Source organism: Taudactylus pleione, unplaced genomic scaffold (genome assembly GCF_031769625.1).
Source record: "Taudactylus pleione unplaced genomic scaffold, aTauple2 ptg000136l, whole genome shotgun sequence".
NCBI classification, from domain to species: Eukaryota; Metazoa; Chordata; class Amphibia; order Anura; family Myobatrachidae; genus Taudactylus; species Taudactylus pleione.
The window spans coordinates 4,652,755-4,675,978 of NW_028284538.1; the positions used below are offsets into that span (position 1 = coordinate 4,652,755).

Consider the following 23,224-nt stretch of genomic DNA (forward strand, 5'->3'; position numbering starts at 1 on the left):
CTGTAACATGACAGTTGTGAGCTGACTGGTTGATTGTTTATCACTCTGCACTGTATCACTTTCCAGAGCTTCATACATCTGCCCCATTATATGATATGGGGGAGATGTATCAACCCTTTTTAAGAGGACAAGAGAAGTTGACCATAGCAACCAATTAGCTTCTAGCTATATTTTATTTAGTACATTCTATAAAATGACAGCTAGAAGCTGATTAGTTGCTATGAGAAATGTCTCCATTTGTTTAGAAGGTTTGATACAGCTCCCCTGTAATGTTTGTCCATAATGCATGATTTCAATTATATATTTTTTCTTTTTTTGCAGTACATAATTGCAGGAGCTGTTACAATTGCAGCTGAATGTAAGCCCAGCACCTGCTTGGTGAGTTAAATGGATCTATCAACAGCTTTAAAAATCTTTGTTAACAGATGTGTCCTTTTACACTGTCTGCCTGATTCAGAGAGATAGCACTTAACTGTGTACCTGGACAAACAATGTTGCAATGCAAGGAGTGTAAATACATAATTTGTTTTTGCATGTAGGGTAAATACTGTCTGCTTATACATGTAGCCCACAAATACTGCACAGCTTTATTATTACTCTACAATTTAGATGTCAGTTTGGACACACTACTCCCAAATCTAAATCTCTCTGCACATTTTACATCTGCCCCACCTGCAGTGCAGCATGGTTTCACCAAGATGATCAGTTGAGAGAGATCTCTCTCTTGGTCTCATTCAGACCCGCTCACGAGCAGAGGACGCTCGCAAACGGGTCGATGGTACCCAAATGCGCATGCGTACGATGGAGGGAGCTCCGTCGTGCGCATGCGCGAGACCCGTATAGCGACAGCCAAGCTGTCGCTCCGGGTCTCGCACCAAAGGGGGCGTGCTGTCAATGATGAGTGACAGCACGCCCCCTTTGGTGGGCGTGCTGGGGGCGGGGCTGCCAGACGGAGGCATTCCCATGGGAACGCCTACCGTCTGGGGCCGGCCCCACTGACATCACTAGTGATGTCAGTGGGAGTAATTTTGGCTCTGATAGAGGCAAAATCACTCCAGGGCTTGCGGCAGCGAGACCCTACCGCAGGGTCTCATCGCAAGCCCGATGGATGCTGTGGTAACCCACAGCTATGCGAGCATCCAAAAGGCCGCTCAAAATTTAAATAGGACTGCCCTGATGCAGAGCGAGCTCTCTGGTCAGAGAGTCCGGCTCTGAATCAGGGCCTCTATTCCCAACTCTGAATCAGGTCCTGTGTCTTCAAATATCCCCTTTTGGAGGGAACACAGAATTACCGCAGCTGTAATCAGCACTTTTGTGAACGTAACGACACATGCACAGCACTGATTACAGCTGCGGTAAGTTAGAGTAGAGAGGGAAAAGTATCTATTTTTTGAAAAGCTGTCATTGCAAAAATGGCAACTTTTCTAAATAAATACTTATAGATAGGAGCAATGATGAATTCCTCCAGTCCATGCGAGTTCTAACCCTAATTATCTCCATCAATTTTTTAGTAATGCTGAGGGGTCTATTCATCATCACTTAATATATACAACAGCATGTGAAAATGAACACTTTGTATAAATTAAGTGTCAAAGCCATTCATCAAGCTCATAAAAAGGTTTGTTTTTGTTTTCCCAAACTTGATGATGTTACTGAACTCCATCCTGAGATGCCATTCAGCCCCTGATAATCTTCACAGGCTGCTGATTACACAGCAGCCTGTGAAGATTTACAAGGCAGCCACTGCAGCCAGCAGAGGAATATATACAGATCCCTCCCTGCTGTGTTGACACTGCAGTGCCCCAGTAGCTGAGAGCTCTGGGACACTGCAGACCTGTGAGAGACTCACCTGGCTGCCTGTGAACCTCCTCCTTTCAATTGTACCGCTCTGGCAAGAGAGAAGACAGATGAGTGGAAGTGGGGAGGAGGAGAATGGGGGAGCAGGGGGCGAGGACAGACCGGACACCAGATTAAGCTAAGGGACACAGCAGTAGGGGAAGGGGGGTGGGGGCAAGGAGAGCCCACATCAGGGAAAGCATATGGGGCACAGCAGCAGTGGGAGGAGAGAGGATACAGGCAGGTGGCTGACAGACTGGACACTGGGGAGGGGAACACAGCAGCAGGGGGAGAGATGGGGCATTTACACACAGCAGTTGAGGTCATAGACATCATTGGCTGTGGCGTGGGGGGTACAGACTCCAGTGGTGGTAGGGAGATCAATAGGGCATGGCAGGTGTAGGGGGAAAAGTATCACTTTTCGAAAAAGCCAACTCCACAAAAAAAGCAGCTTTTCGGCAGTGATACTTTAGGCAGTGATACTTTAGGCAGTGAGGCATGATGAAGGCCTCCAAGCTGTTTTTTAAACTTACAGCGAGTTTAAAACATAATCACAAAAGTAATAATTATGTAATGAATAGACCCCTGAGCGACTGAGTCTGAATATGTGTAAAAAGGACTGCAATGTGAGTCACCGCTGCTTTTCCTCATGCCATTGTACTTAATCTGTGACTTTGTACATGTGTACAATTTATTCCTGTGCAGTTAATGTCACAGCCCAGCATCTCTAGTACACTATGAATGGCTTTTTGCTGAAATTGTGATGCGTATAAAATGCAAAATGTAAAGTACGGTACAATGCTCCTCTCTGAGTGTATCAGTTGCATCAGATGTCACGTGCCATATGGCGTATAGATGCTACAGATGGGCCCAGCTAGTTTGTTGCTCATAGCGTGCCATTCAGGCCTCTGTGTCCCGCAAAGGAACGTTACGTGATGGCTGGACTTCTTCAAGGAAAGATGAGCCACGGCATACAGCACTTAACTGCTGGGTGGAGAGTGCTCCACTGTTGTAATTTGTATTGAATACCATACTGTTAAATTGGATGGATATCACATTCATGCACTGTGGGCCTGATTCAGACTCGCTCGCGAGCGCTATGCGCTCGCAAGAGGGTCGATGGTGGCCCAGTGCACATGACAGAGCCGGCTCCGTCGTGCGCATGCGCGAGACCTGGATAGCGACGGACAAACCGTCGCTCCGGGTCTCGTACCAAAGGGCGCGTGCTGTCAATGTTGAGTGACAGCACGCCCCCTTTGGTGGGTGGGCTGGGTGCGTGGCTGCCCAGACTGAGGTGTTCCCATGGGAACGCCTACCGTCTGGGGCCGGCCCCATTGACATCACAAGTGATGTCAGTGGGAGTGCTTCCAGCTCTGTTAGAGCTGAAAGCACTCTGGGGCTTGCTGCAACGAGACCCTACCGCAAGGAGAGGTCTCTGTATTACAAACTGATTGTGAATTTAAAACCGCTTACGAAATTGTGTGGCGCAACTCATGGTGTAGTGTGTGGCGTGCCATGCATGGCATGCTACATGGCGTATGGAGCAACAAACTATCTGGGCACATCTGTATGTTGATAAGGACACATGTATATAGAGATTTATGTTCAGCATACTGTACAGTACATCTTATTTGTGTTCATCTTATATTTATGTATTACTTGTTATTTATATAGTGCACACATATTCTGCAGCTATAAAATATATGCCTTGTAGCTTGACTAGATTTCCAAACTTCCTTCCTTGTGGTGAGGAAAAAGATGAGTGGGACTTCATGATGTAATATGCTTCACCAAGTGAGAGGGGCATCCACATAAACCCCATCCACCTCAGTACAGGCTTAGAGTGGCAGGGGTGTAATGTTACAATACACACCATCACTTTTACTTGGTGTTTTTTGAAGGATCTCTGCCATGGGATTTCACTATATTTGAGCTTTCCGCCTCTCTGTATGGGTCACACCATCATTGTTTTCAATGGTGAGCACCGCGTGGTAACTTAAGGCTACTTTTGTGGTTCTCATCATTGAAGGCTCGCCTCTCTCAGCCAATGAAAGCTCAGCACTAGGATTTCTATAGTGAAATCCTGTGGCAGAGCGGTCATTCGGGTAGTACTGTCCTTAGAGGACAGTACCAAGTTAGTGGGTCCACGATTTTAAATTTTTTGTTTTGCCAAGACCCTGGATGCCTACATGGAACAAAGAGGACCCGATCCATGCATAGGAGGAGGTGAGTATAGATTTGTTATTACAAGTACCATATGGATTCCTACTGGACAAGGGGACATGCTGGCTTGTGGGATACATAGGTGAGTATGTGAGATAGTGAGAGTGAGTGTTCATGTGTATTTGCATGTATGTTTAAATAAACTTTTACCGTCACAGTGTGTGTGTTCTCCAAGTACCAGCATGCGGGGAATGCTTGCTGGGACCTGTAGTTCCACTGCAAATAACAATATTAGCTCATCTATTTTTATACACCACATTACACTATCAACCTGGCATCGACCCGCCAGGGGTGCTGGGGATAGCCCCGGGCTATAAGCCAAAGGCCTGCGGTGCCCTGGAGAGGGGGACCCCTTTATTGGGGGATCCCCAGCCTGGGCTGACTAGCGCTTTGGCTGGGGGACCCGGTGAAAGGGTTTCCCTGGCTGTGGCATTAGCCCCTGCTAGAAAATGTTTGGTGCTGGTTCTGGAAATTACAGGGGTACCCTATGCATTTTTTCTCCCTGTATTTCCAGAACCAGGACCGGCTCAGAGCCCAGCACTGGCTGTGCTAAATACAGGGGACCCCTACGTCATTTGTCCCCTTTATTTTGGCAACCAGGGCTGGTTCTCAATAGCCTATTGCTGGTTATTCTTTTGGGGAAGGGGCCTCGCAGTTTTTTTTTCATATTTTATCCCGTCCGTGCTTCTTATTTTATTTATTTACACTAGGGGTGTGCACCGGCCACTTTTCGTGTTTTGGTTTTGGATCTGGATCTTTCTTCGTGTTTTGGATCTGGATTGGTTTTGCCAAAACCACCCTTCCGTGTTTTGGGTTCTGGGTTTTGTGTTTTGGATCTGTATTTTTTTTTTAAAAAAGCATAAAAACAGCTAAAATCACAGAATTTGTTGGTTTTTCTGCTCCTATGCTATTATTAACCTCAATAACCTTAATTTCCACTCATTTCCAGTCTATTCTGAACACCTCACACCTCACAATAGTGATTTTATGTCCAAAAGGTTGCACCGAGGTAGCTGGATGACTATGCTAAGCGACACGAGTGGGCAGCACAAACACGTGGTCCATCTAGGAGTGACACTGCAGTGGCAGACAGGATGGCAGTTTGAAAAACTAGGCCCCAAACTGTACATAATGCAAAGAAAAAAAAGAGGTGCAAGATGGAATTTTCCTTGGGCCCTCCCACCCACCCTTATGTTGTATAAACAGGACATGCACACTTTAACAAAGCAATCATTTCAGCGCCAGGGTCAGCCACACAACTGTGGCTGAAATGATTGGTTCGTTTGGGCCCCCACAAAACAAGCTGGCAATTAATCTGTCCCTGCACAAACTGGCTCTATGGAGGCAAGATGCCGTCCTCATCCACCGATTCCTCACCCTCTTCAGTGTTGTGTACATCCTCATCCTCACAGAGTATTAACTCGTCCCCACTGGAATCCACCACCACAGGTCCCTCTGTACGTTCTGGAGGCTGGTCTCCCTGGAAGAGCTGATAATTCATTTTTATGAACATCATCTTCTCCACATTTTGTGTAAGCAACCTCCTATGCCTTTCGCTGACAAGGTTCCCGGCTGCACTAAACACTCTTTCGGAGAACACACTGGAGGGGGGGCAACTCAGGTAAAATAGAGCCAGTTTGTACAGGGGCCTCCAAATTGCCTATTTTTCCTGCCAGTACAGGTATGGAGTGTCTGACATGCCTACTTGGATGCTGTCACCGATGTAATCCTCCACCATTCTGTCAATGGTGACAGAATCATATGTAGTGACAGTAGACATGTCAGAAATTGTTGCCAGGTCCTGGCAACAATGAAGAAGGAGCTGTTGATGTGTCACGTTCTGCTTCAGCTGACAGTGTTTTCACCAGCAGGTCTTTGCACCTCTGCAGGCTTGTGTCGGCCGGAAAGAGAGACACAACATAGGCTTTAAACCTAGGATCGAGCACGGTGGCCAAAATGTAGTGGTCTGATTTCAACATATTGACCACCCTGGAATCCTGGCAAAGCGAATGAAGGGCTTCATCCACAAGTCCCACATGCCGAGCGGAATCGCTCCGTCTTAGCTCCTCCTTCACTTTCTCCAGCTGCTTCTGCAAAGCCTGATGAGGGGAATGACCTGACTCAACCTGGCAGTGTCTGAACTGACTTCACGTGTGGCAAGTTCGAAGGGCTGGAGAACCTTGCACAACACGGAAATCATTCTCCACTGCGCTTGAGACAGGTGCATACCCCCTCCTTTGCCTATGTCATAGGTGGATGTATAGGCTTGAATAGCCTTTTGCTGCTCCTCCATCCTCTGAAGCATATAGAGGGTTGAGTTCCACCGCGTCACAACCTCTTGCTTCAGGTGATGGTGGGGCAGGTTCAAGAGTGTTTGCTGGCACTCCAGTCTTCGGCACGCAGTCGATGAATGGAGAAAGTGGCCAGAAATTTTTCAGGCCACCCAAAGCATCTCCTGCACGCCCCTGTCGCTTTTCAGAAAATTCTGCACCACCAAGTTTATTGTGTGAGCAAAACATGGGACGTGCTGGAATTTGCCCAGATGTAATGCCTGCACAATATTGGTGGCATTGTCAGATATCACAAATCCCCAGGAGAGTCTAAGTGGGGTAAGCCACTGGGCGATGATTTCCCTCAGTTTCTCTAAGAGGTTGTCGGCGGTGTGCCTCTTACTGAAACCGGTGATACACAGCGTAGACTGCCTTGGAACGAGCTGGTGTTTCTGAGATGCTGCTACTGGTGACGCTGCTGCTGTTGCTGGGTAAGGTGATACATCTACCCAGTGGGCTGTCACAGTCATATAGTCCTTAGTCTGCCCTGTTCCACTTGTCCACATGTCCGTGGTTAAGTGGACATTGGGTACAACTGCATTTTTCAGGACAATGAGGACACTTTTTCTGACGTTTCTGTACAGTCTCGGTATCGCCTGCCTAGTGAAGTGGAATCTAGATGGGATTTGGAACCGGGGACACACTACCTCCATCAATTGTCTAAATCCCACTGCACTAATGGTGGATACCGGACGCACGTCTAACACCAACATAGCAGTCAAGGCCTCAGTTATACGTTTTGCTTCAGGATGACTGCTGTCGTACTTCATCCTCCTCGCTAAGGACTGTTGGAGGGTCAATTGTTTAGTAAAAGTAGTGGTGTTCCTACTTCCTCTCTGGGATGATGAACGACTCCCAGCAGCAGCAACAGCAGCAGCGGCAGCAGGAGGCGTAGCAATGCAGGATCCTCCGGAGGAATCCCGGATAGGAGAGTCAGTCATGCCAGTGACATGGCCTGCAGGACTACTTCCGATCCTGACTAAGAAGGAAATTGACGAGGAGGGAGTTGATGGTGTGGTTTGCAGGCGCTTGGCTACAACAGGACAACAGGATTTAGGTGTCCCTGGACTGCTTACGGTCTTAGCCAAAGTTTCTGAACTTGACAGTAACTTTTTATGAACGCGCTGCAAGGGAGGATGTTCCTAAGTGGTTAACGTCCCTACCCCTACTTATTTCACCTTTACATATGGTACATATGGCAAGACAGTTGTTGTCCGGATTTGGATAGAAATATTGCCAGACCAAAGAGGTGGAATGTTTGGTCTTCTGCCCAGGCATGACCGTGATGGGCTTTTTCATCCCACGGACAACAACTGTCTCCCCCGGAGCCTGATTTAAACAAACCACATCACCATCAGAATCCTTCTCGCCAACTTCCTCCTCAGCGCCAGCTACACCAGTATCCTCATCCTGTTGTACTTCAACAGTGACATCTTCAATTTGCATATCAGCAAGTGGACTGTGGGTGCTCCTTTCAGCACTTGCAGGGGGCGTGCAAATGGTGGAAAGAGCCACCTCTTCCCGTCCAGTGCTGGGAAGGTCAGGCATCGCAACCACCACCACACTTGGACTCTCCTTGGGGATTTGTGATATCTTCTTAGAAAGCACAGTTCTTCGCTGTGCTTTTGCCAGCTTAACTCTTTTGAACATAGGGATAGACCTTAGCCGTTCCTTGCCGTTATTGGCAAGTTTACGTTTCTCTTCAGATGATTTAAATGTTTTTTTCAAGGTCATTTTCCTGAACTTTGTCATTTGGGATTGTATGTGCCCTCTACTATGACATTGGGCATCGGCCTTGGCAGACGACGTTGATGGCATGTTATCGTCTATGTCATGACTAGTGGCAGCAGCTTCAGCACTAGGAGGAAGTGGTTCTTGATCTTTCCCTATTTTATTTTTATCGGAGAAAGTTTGGTCCTCCATTTATGTTATATTGATATATACGTGCGGCTAAGGCGCACACTTACACAGAAAATAATTTTTTATTTTTGGTGGAGACTAGTGCACTTTGTGGGTTACACCACACTTTAAGAAATGAGCCAGCCGGCCCTTTACTTATGGGACACAGGCGCACGCTTGGCGCTGCTCCTTTGTTGATGCACGTGCAGCCACAGTGCACACAATTCACAAACACAGAAATATATTTTTTTATTTTGTTTGGAGTGCCCTTTGGGGGTTACAGCACCCTTTAGTGGTCAATCCAGCCGGCCTTTACATATGACACAGGCGCACGCTTGGCACTACTTTGTTGATGCACGTGCGGCCACAGTGCACACAATTCACAAACACAGAAATATATTTTTTTATTTTGTTTGGAGTGCCCTTTGGGGGTTACAGCACTCTTTAGCGGTCAATCTAGCCGGCCCTTTACATATGACACATGCGCACGCTTGGCACTACTTTGTTGATGCACGTGCGGCTACTGCGCACACAATTCACAAACACAGAAAATATTTTTCTATTTTGTTTGGAGTGCCCTTTGGGGGTTACAGCACCCTTTAGCGGTCAATCCAGCCGGCCCTTTATTTATGGGACACAGGCGCACGCTTGGCACTACTTTGTTGATGCACGTGCGGCTAATGCGCACACAATTCACAAACACAAAAAAATATATTTTTTTATTTTGTTTGGAGTTCCCTTTGGGGGTTACAGCACCCTTTAACGGACAAGCCAGTCGGCCTTTTACTTATGGGACACAGGCGCACGCTTGGCACTGCTCCTTTGTTGATGCACGTGCAGCCACAGTGCACACAATTCACAAACACAGAAAAAGTATTATTTTTTTTTGCACTTGGGAGGGAGCACCCCTGACGGACAGAGCACCCCCTGGACAACACTACAGCACCCCTTTAGGACTGGGACACTGCACAGGACTTTGGAGTGGACACAGCAGCTATGGACAACTGACTGCACAACACAGTCCAGCCAGCCCCTATGGACTCTGAAGTAGTGGACACAGCCCCTATGGACAACAGCAGCACAGCACAACACTACACTGCACTACACTACACTACACTACACATCCCAGTCAGCCCTAACTCCCACCCTCCCTCTTCACTGTCCACAGCCGAGTGAGAAAATGGCGCCGACGCGGGTACTTTATATAGGATCCAAAACCCGCGAGACCCGGAAGGCGGGATGATGAAATTTTGCCTCGATTTCAGATCCGAGTCAGGCGGGAAAAGTCGAGCCTGACTCGGATCCGCCTCGGACCGGGGGGGGCCTCGGTGGGGTTCGGATTTCAGAAATCCAAACCTGCTCACCCCTAATTTACACACAGATGCATGTATCATGGATCTCCTGCATGCATCTGTTCATTCGAGCAAGTCAAAACTGAACGCTAAATTTAGATGAATAAAACGAATAATTACACCATCAAACAACACGAATGGCAGTGCCTCAGAAGCTTAGTAGATTCAGTAACCTGTTCAAAAAATTAAACACAGGAATCCAGATGATATCATCCAAGATCTTCGAGGACATTGAATAGAAATCATCATCATCTTAGTAACTTTACCCCTAACAGCCTTTTTACAGGCTGTACTCAACAGTGGTGTAACTATGGCCTTTGGTGTCAAGGGCAAGATAAAAAATAGCGCCCGCCCAACTGCGTGCGAGCACCAAAAAAATGGGCACAGCCGCATGCCACAAGGGGCATGACCACTGAAAATGGGGGCATGTCAACATGGACGCACCACCATTTCTAGTCACTCAGGGAACATTCCTTTCCATTCCATATGCACCTTAATGCCCCCCAGTAGTGCCCTTTATGCAGTGCCCCTAGTACTGTAGTAGTGCCCCTTATGCAATGCCCCCTGTAGTAGTAACCCTTATGCAGTGCCCCCCCAGCAGTAGAGCCCCTTATGCAATGTCCCCTGCAGTAGTGCCCCTTATGCAATGCCCACTGTAGTAGTGTCCCTTATGCAATGTCTCCAGTAGTAGTGCCCCTTATGCAATTACCCTTATACAGTGCCCCCAGTAGTGCCCCTTATGCAGTGCCCACAATAGTGCCACTTATGCAGTGCCCACAATAGTGCCCTTTATGCTGTGACCCTTATATAGTCTCCCCAGTAGTGCCACTTATGCATTGCCCCCAGAAGTGCTCCTTATGCAGTGCCCCTTATGCAGTACTCCCAGTAGTGTCCATTATACAGTGCCCCTAGTAGTGCCCCTAATGCAGTACCACCAGTAGTGCCAGACCCTCCAACATGAATCGTTCCATCAGGTACAAAATACTCTGCTCCTGGACTTCCCATCAAATTTATGATAGCAGCCACCTGTGGTGAAACACCTGTCTCATCAAATAACTAGATCAACATAGGAGTCTGCAATCATAAATTAGGTGGGAAGTCCAAGAGCATAGCATTTTGTACCTGATGGAATGGGTCATGTTGGAGGGTAGGTAGTGCCCAGTAAACAGGGCCCACAGTAGTGCCCCTTATTCAGTGCCCACAGTAATTCCCCTTATACAGGGCCCCCAGTAGTGCCCCCAGTAGTAGTACCCCTTAAACATAAAACACACAGGTACACAACAAAAAAAATTATACTTACCTGAATCCCCACTCCTGCCCCTGCAGTCGTCTGCTCTTCCCGTCCTGCTCGGCACTATGGGAGAGACGTCATGACTGCTAAAACAAACACACCACCGCCAAGTAGTAATACCCAGCACATGTTTTAGTTAGTGTGTAGTGCAACGGACTGCACTGCCCTTGACTGCTTGAATATGCAGATAGTGACTGTGCTTACTAAAAAACAATAAAGTTGTTTTTGTTTTAAAAACAGCCTGGGTGCCTTTGGGGATTTCTGACCTATGCATGTTCAGATTCATTACCGGTGATGGAGAGTGCGGTGAATCACACTCTCCATCACCGGTCAGATGGAGAGTGTGATTCACCGCACTCTTCGGCAAACCAATTACTTGGATCTGTTTCACCATGATAAAAGGCAAATCAGGTCCAGACATTTACTGCCCATTAGCCACCTCAGGGCCTGATTAAGGCTTGTGGGGGCCCCAGGGCAACTAAGTTTGCGGGGGGCCCCTTCAAGCCACTCAGAGTTGAGAACAGCCCAGCCGTGCCCCCAGTAGCAGTCTGCCCCAGCAGTGCCCCCAGTAGCAGTCCCCCTCAACATTAGTCCCCCCAGGAGTACCCCTAGTAGTAAACCCCTTCTAGGCTGTGTCCCCCAGTAGTGGTCCCACCAGTGTGCAGTGCCCCCAGTAGTAGTCCCCCAAGCAGTGCCCCTAGTAGTACCCCCCAGCAGTGCCCTTTGTAGTACCCCCTGCATTGCCCCTAGTAGTAGTAGATCCATCCCCAGCAGTGTCCTTAGTAGTATTAGTACCCCCCCCAGACACACAAGAAAAAAAACAACTTCCACTTACCTTAATCCCTGCTCTGTCGTCTGTTCTTCCGTAAGGTGTCCTCTCGGGCCGGCACGCTCTGCATGATGGGAAATCTCCCATCAGCCACTGCGGGAGCCAGAAGACTGAGGCTTTGGCAGTGGGAGCAGCAGCCAATGAAAGTCTGACTGACTCTCATCGGCTGCTAAAACAAACACACAGCTGCCGGCGCCAGCAGCTGTGTGTTTGTGCTGTGTAGTGCGGACGGCACTTATGTGCTGTCCGCACTACCGCCCTGCCCCAAGCTGATGCAGCAGCACTGATGCAGCAGCCGCCGGCACCTGTTCTCGGCAGGGTCACAACGACCCTGTGTGGGGGCCCAGGGACGACCGCCAGGGGCTGGCTGGCAGCTTTTAGCCTGGGGGGCAAATGCATGCATGCGGCCCTGGCAGAGGAGTAGCGTGTAGCCAGGGTGCCCGAAGAACATGCGTGCTACGGCGCCTCCCCACCTCAAGTGTTTCAGGGAGGAGGCGGGTCCATATGAGATTAATGTAAGGTAAAAATAAAGATTAGGGGCAGCCCCCTGTCGTGGTGCCCATATGCAGTGCCCCCGTGTGCCCCAGAAGAGAACACCCTTATGCAGGCCTCCAGTAGTGCCCCCAGTAGTGATCCCCCCTATGCATTGCCCCTTGTGCCCCCAGTAGTAAGCCCCTTTATTTAGTGCCCCCAGTAGTGGTCCCCCCTGTGCAGTGCCCCTTGTGCCCCCAGTAGTAAGCCCCTTATATAGTGCCCCAATAGTGGTACCCCCTATGCAGTGCCCCTTATATAGTGCCCCCAGTAGCAGTCCACCCCCCATGCAGTGCCCCCAATAGTGGTAACCCTTATGCAATGCCCCTTAAATAGTGGCCCCAGTTGTAGTCTCCCCCTATGCAGTACCCCCAGTATTGCCCTTTATATAGAGCCCCCAGCAGTCCCTTGATGCAGTGCCCCAGGGGTAGTCCCCTCCTATGTAGTGCCCCTAGTAGTAGTCCCCTCCCCTTGTAGTGCCCTTAGTAGTAGTCCCCCCCTTGTAGTGCCCCCAGTAGTAGTAGTACCCCCTTGTAGTGCCCCCAGTAGTAGTCCCCACCTTGTAGTGCCCCCAGTAGTAGTCTCCCCCTTATAGTGCCCCCAGTAGTAGTAGTAATCCCCCCCCATTGTAGTGTCCCCAGTAGTAATCCACCCCCCTGGTAGTGCCCCCAGTAGTAATCCCCCCCTGGTAGTGCCCCCATAGTAATCCTCCCCTGGTAGTGCCCCCAGTAGTCCCCCCCAGTAGAGAGAGACTTAATAAAAAAAAAAAACACTTACCTGAAACTCCCGCTCCTGGTCCCGACGCTTCTACCGGCTCCTCCGGCCGCTTTGCATTATGGGAGAGATGTCGTCATGATCAAGACGACGGCTCTCCCGTTACCCACTGCGGGAGCCGGAAGATGGCTCCCACAGTGGGAGCAGCAGCAGCCGATGAGAGTCTGAAAGACTTTCAGCGGCTGCTGATTACAGCAAACACACAGCTGTCGGAGCCGGCGGCTGTGTGTTTGTGCTGTGTAGCGCTGACCGAACTCCGTCCGGTCAGCGCTACACACGCGGGGCAGTCTGTGTCACAGAGACAGACTGCCCCGGCCCGCGGCCCGCATGACGCTGCGGCCCGGGGGGCACATGGCACCCTGCCCCCCGGCCCAGCCCACCACTGACGACCGCCCCTGTCGCCCCCCCCTTACCCTTAATCCGGCCCTGCACCCCATCATACAGTATATCTCCCCTATATCTCTCCAAGGTTTGATAAATCTTGAGAAAATGTAGGATGAATAAGTAGCAGGGGGCCATCCCATAGTCCAGTTTAAAAAATAAATACAAATTTCACTAAAACCACTTTCACACAGAAATTTTCCCAAAAAACGGCTTTTACCTGGCATTTGAGTGCTGGGTCGTTTTGTCGGTCCCAGCCTAAACCTCCTCTCAGATAGAAAAGTTAATTATGGGGTCAAGCATTTCTACCTGGTAATTGCTGATCAACACAGGTATTTTTTCTGTGTGAAAGGGTCAAACTGGGTCAAATATGCCTGGTCTCCGACCTGGTAAAAACCAGCATTGAATTCCTAGGAAGTTCGACCCAGATTGACCCTTTCACACAGAAAGAGGTCCCGTGTCGATCAGCAAATTACCAGGTAAAAGTGCTTTACCCAGTAATTTGCTTTTGTGAAAAGGGTAAGAGAAAATGAAATATTTTATATATTTCACTCACTTATAAATACAATTTTATCTGAAATATTAAAGAACTGAGAACTTTTTGCCAGGGCATCCACTGATGAAGTCCTGCATGATGAAACATCAGACAGATTATGGCTGTGAATGTACGGGGACTCTGCCGGGGCTGAACCCAGATGTAAAGTGATCTCTTGTCAGAATCCCTGCAAGAAAATATTGATAAATTGCCCTGATACAGTATTTCAGGGGTTCCCAACCACGGTCCTCAAGGCAAAGTAACAGTCCAGATTTTAGGGACAGCCATACTTGAGCACAAGTGACTTAATTAGTACCTCAGTTATTTTGATTTAACCATCTGTGCACAATCATGGATATCACTAAAGCCAGGACTGATAGTATGCCTTGAGGACCGAGGTTGGGAATCACTGCAGTATATAATGTCTTATTGCTGTGATATGTTTAAAAAGCAAATTATAAATATAGGGGCAAAAACTGTAATTAATAATAAATAGGCCCGTTGGAGCTATGACAAATAATAATGTAATATATATTTGCGTAACACATTGATTTTACCTTTTTCTTTGTACAGCTGAATGGATTGCTCTGGTTGAACATCATTAGCGCAATTTTCAGCATGTTTGCCTTCACCCTAAACTCAGTTGAGCTAGGAACACTTTATTGTAATTACTACGACAATAACAGTTATTATTATAAGGACTACTATATAAGATGCCAGCAACAACTTGTAAGTATAAATTCTTATTCAACACAATCTAAGTAATGAAGTAATAATGTGCTATTTAATGACATATTATATCCTTGAAAATAGTGTTAATCAGAGATTATATTACAGTTTGTAGAAAGTATATTTATATTTAAACTTAACGATAACTCCTTATATGCAGGGTCAGTGCCGGATTAAGATCCACATGGGCCTGGACCTGAAATTTATGAAGGGCCTATTGTATGTCGCCACAGGGGGTGTGACTAACACCGTGGGGGTGTGACTAATTATGTGAGGTTATGACCGGTATTTTGGGTGGTTGTCTGCAAATGGGGTGTGGCAGGTGCCGTCGGAAATGGGGTAAGCATGGGACGGATCAGAGCGTGGGGACGTGATGAAGCTGGGGTACAGGATGGGATGGAGCGTGGAGGGGTGGGCAGAGCAGCATAGAGGGGGGCAGAGCGAGACAAAGCTGCAGTTAGAGTGGGTGGGCGAGATGAGGCAGAGTGGGCAGTACTATGTGCAAAGCCAGCACTCATAGGAACAGTCGCACTGATCTTACCGGGTGCATTCCAAAATTTCAGCATCTGCTGGAGGATATGTACAAGTCTGCTTTGGCTGCACTCTGGATTATATGACAAAGTTCAGTACAACATCACGTTATGTTCAACTTTTCAGTGCCCTTTATTAAGTGCTTCCATTTTCTTAAGAAAGGATGCTGAAACATTGACATAATGTGATGTTGTACTGAACTGTTGGCCTGATTTAGAGATGAGATGGATTGCGGCTCTGCAATTTCGTCCATCTCAGATGCAATTGCAGAAGGAGGTGTCAGACACCTCCTTACTGTATCTGCATGATCCCTGTGCTTTGACCGAGGCCACAGCCTGGGATCACCATTGGAACATTCGTGACATTGGTCGCAATTGTTGTCCCTTTGGCCGATGTTTCCTACTCTCTGAATCCATCTCTGATTTAGGCCCTCTGTCATTTAATCTGACAAAGCATAGATAGATATTATATGTGTGTGTATATAATATACAGTATGCATGCATATATATTAGGGATGTGCAGGCTCGGATAGGTTCGAGTTTGCACGTGGAGTTCGGATTTTTCCCTCCAAAAAAACGGAACTCAGAACGAGGCAAAACGTCATCTTACATGGACGAACATCATCATTCCTGGACAAAAGACCAGGAATGATGATGTTCGTCCATGTAAGATGACGTTTTGCCTCGTTCTGAGTTCCGTTTTTTTGGAGGGAAAAATCCGAACTCCACGTGCAAACTCGAACCTATCCGAGCCTGCACATCCCTAATATATATATATATATATATATATATATATATATATATACACACACACACACACACACTATAGATATTAGGGATGAGCGGGTTCGGATTTCTGAAATTTGAACCCCTCCGAGCCCCCCCGATCCGAGCCGGGAACCGAGTCTGGCTCGGGTTTTCCCGGCTGACTCAGAACTGAAATCGAGCCAAAACATCATCATCCCGCCTTCTGGATCTCGTGAGTTTTGGATTCTATAAAAGGTCCCCGTGTCGGCGCCATTTCTCACTCCGGCTGTGGACAGTGAAGAGGGTGGGAGCTAGGGCTGGCTGGGCTGTGTTGTGCTGCTGTTGTCCATAGGGGCTGTGTCCACTCAGTACATAGGGGCTGACTGGGCTGTGTTGTGCTGCTGTTGTCCATAGGGGCTGGCTGGGCTGTGTTGTGCTGCTGTCATAGGGGCTGGCTGGGCTGTGATGTGCAGTCAGTTGTCCATAGGGGCTGTGTCCACAGCAAAGTCTATAGGGGCTGGCTGGACTGTGTTGTGCAGTGTCCCATTAAGGCAGTAGTCCTAAAGGGGTGCTGTAGTGTTGTCCAGGGGGTGATCTGTCCATCAGGGGTGCTCCCCCAAAGTGCACTCCAAAAAAAAAAATAATTTTTTTTCTGTGTTTGTGAATTGTGTGCACAGTAGCCGCACGTGCATCAACAAAGTAGCGCCAAGCATGCGCCTGTGTCATAAATCAAGGGCCGGCTTATTTTCTGTGTTTGTGAATTGTGTGCACTGTGGCTGCACGTGCATCAACAAAGGAGCAGCACCAAGCATGCGCCTGTGTCCCATAAACAAAGGGACGGCTGCCTCATCTCTTAAAGGGTGGTGTAACCCCCAAAGTGCACTCCAACAAAAATAAAAAATTATTTTCTGTGTTTGTGAATTGTGTGCACTGTGGCTGCACGTGCATCAACAAAAGGGCATCGCCAAGCGTGCGTCTGTGTCCCATAAGTCTTTTAAAGGGTGGTGTAACCCCCAAAGTGCACTCCACAAAAAATAAACAATTCTTCTTTTTTTTCTGTGTTTGTGTGCGAAATGTATGCTCAGCAGCCACACGTGCATCAACAAAGGAGCAGCGCCAAGTGTGCATCAGTGTCATAAATCAAGGGCCAGCTGGCTCGTCTGTTGAAGGGTGGTGTAACCCCAAAGTACTCCAAAAAATAAAAAACAATTTTTTTTCTGTGTTTGTGACTTGTGTGCACTGTAGCCGCATGTGCATCAACACAGTAGCAGTGTCAAGCGTGCGACTGTGTCATAAGTGAAGGGCCGGTTTGGAAATCTGGTCCGGATTGAAGGACGTGCCAACAATTTCTGACATGTCTACTGTCACTGCATAAGATACTGTCACCACTGACGGAATGGTGGAGGATTACATCGGTGACAGCATCCAAGTAGGCATGTCAGACAGTCCATACCTGTACTGGCAGGAAAAAGAGGCAATTTGGAGGACCCCGTATAAACTGGCTCTATTTTACCTGAGTTGCCCCCCCTCCAGTGTGTACTCCGAAAGAGTGTTTAGTGCAGCCGGGAACCTTGTCAGCGAAAGGCGTAGAAGGTTGCTTCCAAAAAATGTGGAGATGATGTTCATAAAAATGAATTATCAACTCTTCCAGGGAGACCAGCCTCCAGAACGTACAGAGGAACCTGTGGTGGTGGATTCCAGTGTAGACGAATTAATACTCTGCGAGGATGAGGATGTACACAGGAGGATGAGGACGACCAGAGGCGTATCTACCCATTGGCCAGGATGGCACTCGCCAGGGGCGCCGGTCAGGGTGGGGGCTCCGCCCGGTGGTGCTATCCGCAGCCAGGGGGTAGATATGCCCTTGCTCATGTACACATCTGCAAAGCCGGATTAGCCTGTAACAAAGGCATCCCGGTGCCGACGAACCCTAATGATCCTGCCTGCTGCCACCATCGGCGAGTGGAGGAGAAATTCCGGCAGCAGGAGTATACTAGTTACCCAGGGCTCTACTTCCCCATGGCTAGCCCCTCCCCCGGGACCTTCCGCAATGTGTTGCACGTCGGATCAAAGATGTGACCCGAGGGTGCGGCCCATTTAGGGTGGCTGAGAGACATAAACGAAGTTCAGAACCTGTTTTCAGCACCATAGAGTTTGACTTTCTACCTACATTACATACGGGGTAGAACATCCACGTTACTCAAACTCACTGACAGAAGGAGGGCGCTTTAGACTCTCCTCTCTATGGTCGGGATGAATGTACCTGCGCAATTATGCCAAGGTGTGCCTGCCCGAGACAACATGGCGGCCATAATGTACAGCCAGCTGTCAATGACGCTAAGGAGCTGGGTGCCTTGCCCTTCACTGCATTGGAATCTGCAGTGTTAGGGCAAGCTGGAGATGAACAGGGAGCGATGGGGTGTTCCGGGTTCTCTGCCGAAGTCCAGGGGAGATGGGAAGCAGCCGGGGCAGATGAGTTTAATGTGCCTGGTATAAGGTGTAAGTGTCGTCCACCTGTTTAGAATAACCAGCACGTGTAATAGGTTGCTCTTGGTTTCCTAGCTAGTGTCTTAGCGTCAGTCCCAAGTTTGTACACAGCCTGGCATGGAAGGGTTAGTTGTGTAGCTGTCAGCGCAGGCACTGAGTACTGAACTCTTGCCGCACTTGCTCTCCTGCTTTGCACACCATTTATTCTCCTCTATATACATGCACAAGGGCTAATCGTTGCATGTAGTCTATTTCCAAGTAATGTGGATAGACACAGTGCATGAAGTAATTGGCCAGTTTGGGTCTGTGTGTTCACTTTGTTGTAGGTGCATATACATATGTAAATGCCCTGTATGGGTATCAATCACCTGCAGTCATATACAAACAAGCACCTGTAGTGCCATTGATGTCAATTCTCTGGTTTTATGTAAATTAATCAAGTGTTTTGGGGCATTAGGGACGGCCCTGGTCCCACCACCCTTTCCTTCTCAGCTACTGCTCAGGTGCTGGTCAAGGGAACTTCCTTCACATGCGCCCAGCGCCTCACTCAGCACATAGGATCCCCGGTGGCCTCCATCACAGCCACCCCTCATTGAGCCAATGGTATCTGCACCTTTATTTTCTCATGGTGAGATGATGACATCACACCACTGCCGCCTGTCCAAAGAGCGCAGCCGAAGTGAGGAAAGAAAGGTAAGTCAGCTACATTTTGCAGGGACTCTGGGGGAGCACAGAAGATAAAGTAGCCACACAAGGGGAGGGGGGAATAAAAGGCAAATCTGGGAAAAGGTAGCACAGTAAGGAGAGTGAGGTCATGGGTGCAATACAGTACATACAGTCAGGTGTATAAATATGGGGACATTGTGGGAGGCACATATAGAAACCGTTGTAATTCCTACACCGTTCACCTGATTTGGATGTAATTACCCTCAAATTAAATCTGAAAGTCTGCAGTTAAAGCACATCTTGTTTGTTTCATTTCAAAGCCATTGTGGTAGTGAATAGAGACCAAAATATGAAAATTTTAAAAGTCGTCCCTGTTAGCATATTGCGGCAAACACAAGGGATTAAACTGTTATGGTTATTGGAAAGAGGAAAGAGTATACCCATGCAGGAGATATTTTAAGTCTTTTTAATGTATATGCATTGGTGGTGGTAGCGTGCACATAGTATATGTTTTGTAACTCTTGTTCTAGTGACGTGGAACAGCCTGGACTGTGATAGTTTCTCTGAGTGCCGCCCGCTGCTGCTGTGTATTTGGATATATAAATATATATATAATTATATATATATATATATATATTTATTATTACACACACAAAATATCTGAATTTGGGGACCTCCATTTAATTTCATAGCAGTCCAAAACTATTAACATATAACTTAAAATCTTGACTCTGCAGTCTGCACATTATTTACCTTTTGCAGGGACAGTGCAGGACTGCAGTCAGCTTTAGTTGAAACTCCTGGCTATGGGGCAGCTGGACGAGGTCTCGACGAGAAAGAAGTCCAGGCAGCCTTCACGGAACTCAGCTGGGACTGAGCCACCTGAGCTGCACACCAGCTATTGTGGCCACGGCATGCTTGTCCCTTCGGGAGTAGTGAGCCGGCACCTAGGCAATGTTATGCTGTGCATAGGAGGCGCTGATACCCTATGTAAGTATGTGGCGCAGGGAGGGCTTGTGAAGCCTTCCACTATGCCGCCATTTCTATTTTCCCCCGGCTCCCTGACCCTTTGCAGTTTGGCGTGGCTTAAATGGAACCTCAGATGGCCATGGAGAGGCTGTATAATGGCAAAAATAAAAACTTCTGACTCCAGCGGATACTATGGGCTGTGGGCCTATTTTCATGGGTGGCCTGGAGCTGAAGCTCCTTCCATCCCATTGTTAATCTGGACCTGTGCAGGGTGTTTGCTTCTTGGTGACCAGACAAGTTTTATATTTTTGATTGCCTACTAGTTTTACCAGACATAACATACATATATTTAGAAGCATATTACAATAAATAATTGTTTTAATTATTTGAGGAAATATAAGGGAAAATTGGTTGGGTACGGGATCCCAGCATTTGGGATGCCGGCGGTCAGAATACTGACAGTAGCATCCCGACAGTCAGAATCTCAACATGTACAGTTAAGTACCCCTACCCAAACACTCTCCCCTAACCCTCACCCAACTTTCCCGCAGCCTAACCCTAACACTCCCCCACAGTCTAACCCTAATCCTCTCCCCTGGCAGCCTAACCCTAACCCTCTTCCTAGTGCCTAACCCAAACCACTAAACTTAACCCTCCCCCTAACCCTAATACTTACCGCTGGATTGTCAGCAGATAGGGATTCTGGACCTCATTCAGAGGAGGTCGTTAGATGCAAGTGGTCGCACAGAATCAGGGCGGCCGCTTGCATCCTGAACAGCCGCCTCCTTGTTGATCGTTAAGCTGTGGGTTACCACCCACAGCTTAACGACTGACCAGGTTGATGGTCACGATGTTGATCACCATCGCGACCATCGGGGCTTATGACCAGACCCTAGGGTAGGGTCTGGGCACTCGTAAGCCTCAGGGAGCTTTCTGCTCTGATGGAGCAGGAAGCTCCCCACTGACATCACTGATGATGTCAGTGCGGCCGCCCACAAAACGGTAGGCATTCGTAAAGGAACGCCTCCATTTTGGAAACCACCCCCCAGCCCGCCTACCAAATAGGGGCAGCTGTCGATCAACATCGACAGCCACCCCTTTGGTAACGAGCTCTGTCGCTCCATGGCTTGCGCGCGCGCAGTGCGGCTGCTGTGCGTGCGCAGGCAAAACCATCGAGTCTGTTACGAGCGCATCGGCGCTCGCGACCGACTCTGAATGAGGTCCACTGTACCCAGAATTCAGACTGCCGGGAGTACCATCATCTCCTCCCACTGCCAACAACAGCATCAAACCTTTGGGTTTGGCCACCCCTCTGCTCATTTGGATACTGTAACAGCTGCTACAGCAATGTTTATAAACTTTGTCCATGTTCTGCAATATTATGTACTGTTATGGGGCCCATACATCTTGACTGTATCGTTACAATTCCCAGTTCTGCTGACACCGGGTTGTACAATTTTGATTCCCCAATTCCAATCTGAAAATAGTCAGAATCTGAGAGTGGGGGATTTTTAACATCTTGAATTTCACCTATTCGGAGGTGGATTGCTGATAATCGATGTCCACCGATTAGTATTTTTTTCAACTACCAATTGGCGGATCGAATCAGCATCGGCAGAACGTGAATTTGGGTTGTAGACTTAAGTAGTAAGTAATTAATAAGTAACTTTTTAGTTTTGTTCATATTGTTTTTGTTTATGTACTTTGTAAGACGCTGTGGTGCGATATAAACATCTAAATAAGGATAATAATAATAATATTATTATTATTATTATTATTATCAGTAATAATAATTTTTCAAGGAGAGACTTTAAAATGACAGTAGTTGATTGTTTGGTACTTTATCTCTCTCCAAGGATTGATACATCTCCCCTAGAGTGTTATGCTGCGAACACACGCAGCGATAATACTGCCCGATTTGAACAGTAATGATGTAGTTCATATCATTATAGTTCAAATCGTTCAGCAACCATTAAGGTTTTGGCACCTTCCAACCCCTGAACGATCGGTTCGTGGGCACATATGGATGTTAGCAATATCATCCATCGCCCGTGCATGCTGCCCAACCTGCTCGATATCGAGCAGGTGGTTACTATAGGGACCCACTATCGCTGATCTCCTCCCTTACTTCTGCTCTTGATTCTGCTGCTCCAGCAATAACCACTCACCCTCGCAGATCCACACCACAACCCTGGCATTCCAAATGCACCAGATACCGACAAAAGTCTTCAAGAATTGCAGAGCGTCAGTGGAGAAAGTCACGCTCTAAGGCTGACTTCCTCCATTTCAAATTTATTCTCTCTTCCTACAGTGCTGCCCTGCCTCTCTCCAAACAAACATATTTCAAGAACCTCATCTCCTCCCAGTCCTCAAACCCCCGGTGTCTCTTTGCCACTTTCAACTCCCTACTCTGCCCTTCCCCTCCTTGCCTTCCCTCCTCGCTCTCTGCCCTCGACTTTGCCACCTACTTTACATCTAAAATTGACTCCATACGTGAGGACATCATATCCCATCAGACCCTCAGCACTCCTCCCCCTACTTGCCCTTACCACCCCTCCCCTTCTGTCTCACCAACTCTGACATCCTTCTCCCCTGCTTCTGGAGAGGAAGTCATGGCCCTCATCCGGTCCCCCCCTCCTTCCACCTCCCCTCTTGACCCTATCCCTTCCCGTCTCCTCTCCCACCTGTCTCCTTCTGCCTGTTCCCATCTGGCTCACCTCCTTAATCTCTCCCTATCATCTGGCACTGTCCCTTCTGCATTAAAACATGCTCTTGTCTCCCCCATTCTTAAAAAACCTACCCTTGATCCTAACATACTTTCCAACTATCGACCCATCTCTCTTCTCCCTTTTGCTTCCAAACTCCTTGAGCGTATTGTCTACAACCGCCTTACCACCTTTCTTTCCTCCCACTCCCTCCTTGACTCATTTCAATCTGGCTTCCGATCTCTCCACTCCACTGAAACTGCCCTCACGAAAGTCAGCAACGACCTCCTTGCTGCCAAATCCAAGGGCCACTACTCTCTGCTCATTCTCCTTGCCCTCTCTGCTGCATTTGACACTGTAGACCACCCTCTCCTCCTGCAAATCCTTTACTCTCTCGGTCTACGTGACAC

The 23,224-nt window shown here is 48.1% G+C and overlaps 1 long non-coding RNA gene across 1 annotated transcript in view; it reads left to right on the forward strand.

The window, feature by feature from the left end:
• Positions 1-319: 319 nt before the first annotated feature.
• The window catches only part of LOC148522931 (uncharacterized), a 41,786-nt gene continuing 18,881 nt past the window's right edge, over positions 320-23,224 (forward strand). The window contains exons 1-2 of the long non-coding RNA XR_015878484.1: positions 320-378; positions 14,555-14,710. This is a non-coding gene — a long non-coding RNA (uncharacterized LOC148522931). The remainder of the gene's footprint in view (positions 379-14,554; positions 14,711-23,224) is intronic.